Below are 4,349 nucleotides of genomic sequence, written 5' to 3'. Positions count from 1 at the left end.
CCCCAGAGGACAGCAGATGTTTTATAACCCAGACAAGTTAAGGGTATTTCTCATTGCCAATAAACCATTTATACACTAAAAAAAAAAAAAAAAAAAAAAAAAAAAATCCTGTGATCATGCAATTCAATCCAGAGACCTAGGAGGGAAATACAGAATTTATTTTCTTAAGGAGCCTCTCATTAAAAAGTTTTAAAAAGCCCCAAAACTTATTGCTTGGAAACAGATAGTTAAGGCTATATAATCAGCCCTAACAAGGAGGAAAGGCGTATATAGACATAGTTTCTTTTTTTTTCTTTCCACCAATGCACTATTTTTAGAATCTAACTGAATATGTCTCACTAATTTGGGAGAAACTGTTGTTTCCCTACCCAGTATCCATCTTCTTGTCCTTTCTTACTGAAAGAGCCTGGACTTGGAGGTACCACTGAGCCTGCAGAGTAGCCTTCCTTTCTGATTCCCTTTGCGGGCGGGGGTGACCCCATGACACATCGGGTCGATGAGACAACAGACGTCACCAGGCAATTCCAGAAAACCTCTTTGCCTTGTCCCTTTTCTCCTCTGTTCCTGCTGGAGTCCAGCTGCGCGGCTGGAGCAGCCGTGGCCACCTTGAGGCCTGGAGGGAAGAGCTCTGACCTCCTCAAGATGTTAAGCAAACGCCAGCCATGACCTAGGGGTGAACATCCCATAGGTGAGAAAAATACCCCCCTACTCACCCCGTCTGATCCAGTCCTTGTTTTTGTTGTTGGTGGTGATGGTGTCACTCTAGCTGAGCAAAAACATGTCACCAATGGCCTTAGCTCAGGCTGCGACCACAGAACAGCACAGACTGCGGGGCTGGAGGTCCACGGCCTGGGTGCTGGCAGGTTCGGCTCCTGCTGAGCTTTCTCCTCCTGGGTGCAGACGGCCACCTCCTCACTGTGTCCTCAACCGGCAGAGACAGGGACAGGGGACAGGGACAGGGGCAGGGCCAGCACTCTGGCATCTCCTTCTTGACCTCCTGTCTTGGGCTCCACTCTCGTTAACTCATCTAACCCTATCACCTCCCAGGGGCCCTGCCTGCATACGCCATCCCGCTGGGTGTTAGAGCTTTGACACACAGATGTGGGGGGACACCCAGGAGGTTCCCAGCAGCTCCAGTGTCCCAGGGGCTAGATGATTGGCCATCAAGCGGGAAGGACAGTCTCTGATTCCAGGTAGAGAAAGGAGCCCAGAGAAACCCCGTTGTCAGTACAGGGATGCCTTAGAGGTCTCCCGGAGGCGTGCTTCTGGACACTTAAAGGCAGCCAGCAGGCCACAGTGTCCTGGGCACTCGGGAGCCTGGGAGAGGCAGGTCCTGCTGACTCATCGTTCCCATCTGAGTGTGTCCCCGTGTGCCCTAGGGGCCGGGCTGCCGCCTGCTTCTCCTCTCCCTCTGGGGCAGTGAAAGCCCAGTCCCTGTTGCACTGACTTCTCCGCCCGCCTCTCACCGGTCGCCACACACCATCTGGCTTTCTCATTCCTGCTTCCCTCCGACAAAGACTGAGCACCTTTGCTCTGTGCCTGGCTTCCCTGCCAGGGCCTGGGGCCAGGGTTGAGTAAGTCAGGTGTGGCCACGTGCTCCTGGGGGCAGCAGCTGAGCGTCTGGACCAAGTAACCAGGAAGCTGGCCTGTGGACCAGTGGCAGGAAGTGTGTGTGTGTGAGAGAGAGAGAGAGAAAGAGAGAGACAGCCCCGGGACCCCGGCCTGGCTGCTCTGGGAGGGCGGCCTGGTGGTGAGCATTGGAGGAGGGGTTACGAGGCTCTCAGGTGCCCTGCAGTGTAGACCCTCCCAGGCAGAGGGAACTGCAGGTGCAAACACCTGTGGCCAGCGGCTGATGGAAGGAAGCGGAGGGAGCAGAAGGCTCTGCAGACAGGATGGGGGGGTGTCCAGCAGCCGCTCCGGCCCTCATGGGACACACACTGGAGTTTGGCCTTCACGGTTAGGACACCTGAGGTCTAGGTCATCAGGGAGGGGCTGTGTGTCTGCCGGCCGCTGCCCAGGGGCAGGTGACCTGCTGGGTGTGGGAGCCACAGAAACAAATTGCATCTGGGGTAGGTTTTGAGGCAGAAATGTAGAAAAATGACCAGCTGAGACTGTACCAAAATGTTAAACGGTTACAACTCGTAGGTCACAGGAGAGCTTAATTCTCTGTCCCTCATGGTTCCAGAGTGCTTCACAATAAAAACACGCCAGGGAGAAACTGATATAAAGGCACATCTTTTGACGTAGCCTTAGGTTTTTCTGCCTTAAAAACCACCAGCAGATCGAGGGAGGAGGCGGGCTGGGCACAGGCTCCCCTCCACAGGTGGGTGGTCCCAAGAGCCGGGATGTGGAGGGAGAGCGCCCGGCTGGGCCGGGCCGGGCAGGGAGGGTCCAGGTTCCAGAGTGCAGGTAAGCCGGTTCAATCTACTCAGTCCTCTCCCAACACAGTCGTGGGGCAATTCGGGGGGTCCAGGCTGCACCAAACCAACGAGGAGATAAAGGCAGGCACAGAGTTTCCCGAGAAATAAGTACTCCCCACAGGCCCGTGGACGTGCCACCTGCCTCAGGCCCAGAGCTCTCTACTGAGGGGTGAGCTGCAGCCTGAGCCGATGGGGGGGGGGGGCACCCGGGAAGCTAAGGCGCCTGGCGGAAAGCAGGGCGTGGCGTTTTGGGAAACGGGCTTTACTAGATGATGGGGAGCAAACCAGCTCCAGGAAGCAGGGCCCGGCTCTCTGGTGGGTCCCCGGGCGGCAGGAGAACTGTTCCCTCAGGTGAAAACGCAAAAGGCTTTGGGCATCCGGACACCTCATCTCGCTCACCTGTGACCTAGAGGTTTCTGAACAACTCATGGGTCCAGCCCCGTGCCAGCAGCGGGAGCGCAGGGAAAAGGAGTGGCTTGGCCTGCGTGGTCCCTGTGCTGAGGACCAGGTGCTGAGGACCCTGCGCTGAGGACCCTGTGCTGAGGACCAGGTGCTGAGGACCCTCTGCTGAGGACCCTCTGCTGAGGACCAGGTGCTGAGGACCCTCTGCTGAGGACCAGGTGCTGAGAAGCAGGTGCTGAGGACCCTCTGCTGAGGACCCTGTGCTGAGGAGCTGAGGACCCTGTGCTAAGGACCAGGTGCTGAGGACCGTCTGCTGAGGACCCTGTGCTGAGGAGCTGAGGACCCTGTGCTGAGGACCAGGTGCTGAGGACCGTCTGCTGAGGACCAGGTGCTGAGGACCCTCTACTGAGGACCAGGTGCTGAGGACCAAGTGTTGAGGACTCTGACTGCCTGTGGTCCTTCCATTGGGAGCGTCTTAACTAAGCAGCAGGAGAGGAGGCCTCTCCAGGAAGGGCCAGCCAGGACCAGAGGGAGCTGGCCGGTGGGCAACAAGCTAGGGAGGGATGCCCCTCACCCTCCATGGACTTGCCTCCCCTCCAGGTGGGCACTGATCCTCCTCATGGACGCCTCTCCCCTCCAGGTGGGCGCTGGTACCCCCGTGGACTCCCCTCCCCTTCCTGGTCCCCCCAGGCCCCAGCCCCTCTTGCTCTCCCACAGGTGGTCTCTGCGTGGCAGCCCGAGTGCTCTCTTACAGAGCAAATGAGCCCGTCTCTGTGGTGACGGGTCCTGTGACGTTCCCCATTGCTGCTGGGAAGGACCAGGTGCTGATTTCCTGCTGACCCCATGGCCTGTGGATGAGGCCCGGAGGCCCCCCAGCTTCCTGGAGCTACAGGTCCTGTGCCTCTCGGGGTATGTCCCCCCTCCCTCCCCACTGAGCCCATTCCCCAGAGTCGCGCCCGGGTACACTCTGCCCTTAGAGCACCTTCCAGCCCTCCGGACGGTCTCCCCACCGCTAAGTCCAAGAGCTCTCCTGGCGGCACGAGGTCCCAACGCTTACTGACCAGTGCGCCCCCGAATTACCTGCCCCTGCGCCTCGGGCAGCGACGTCCTGCCCGTGTGCGGGCCCAGGTGCGGCTCCCCGCCGTGTGCGCCTGTGTTCCTGAGAGCGACCTGGATGCTGACCACAGGCCCTGCTGACCGCACCCCTGGGGATGCTCAGGTTTGCGTGGGCGCCCACAGCCTCCGCACAGAGGGCGGCGTGTGGGGGAGCGGGAAGCAGGGAGGACGGGGTGGGGGCTGGTGCACCGGGGACCCCGCAGGTGCCCGGGGACCCCCTCCCGTCCCAACGCTGAGGATCTTCCAGCAGAATCGGCTTCTGGGAGAAGGTGAGAAGCCAGGCCGCTGGGTCCCCGCCAGGCTGGCCGCCCTCGGGCAGAATGAGGGACGTGGTGCCCCCTCAGCCCTCGGTGTATGGGCTGAAATCCTGGAGACCCGGACAGTGGCAGAAGTGGGCGTGAGAGAGGGAGG

The 4,349-nt window shown here is 59.5% G+C and overlaps 1 long non-coding RNA gene across 2 annotated transcripts; it reads left to right on the top strand.

Moving 5' to 3' along the window:
- Positions 1–3,227: 3,227 nt before the first annotated feature.
- Positions 3,228–4,349, top strand: LOC129511967 (uncharacterized). 2 transcript variants are annotated; one of them, XR_008664950.1, is made up of 4 exons: positions 3,228–3,422; positions 3,540–3,731; positions 3,800–4,041; positions 4,189–4,349. It is a non-coding gene; the product is annotated as an uncharacterized LOC129511967 (long non-coding RNA). The 2 variants fall into 2 exon arrangements; XR_008664951.1 differs by having other exon boundaries at positions 4,186–4,349.

This window comes from Nyctereutes procyonoides, unplaced genomic scaffold (assembly GCF_905146905.1).
Source record: "Nyctereutes procyonoides isolate TBG_1078 unplaced genomic scaffold, NYPRO_anot_genome, whole genome shotgun sequence".
In the NCBI taxonomy this organism is placed as follows: Eukaryota; Metazoa; Chordata; class Mammalia; order Carnivora; family Canidae; genus Nyctereutes; species Nyctereutes procyonoides.
Note: the sequence above shows the minus strand (reverse complement) of the source record. Positions and strands in the feature narration are given on the sequence as shown.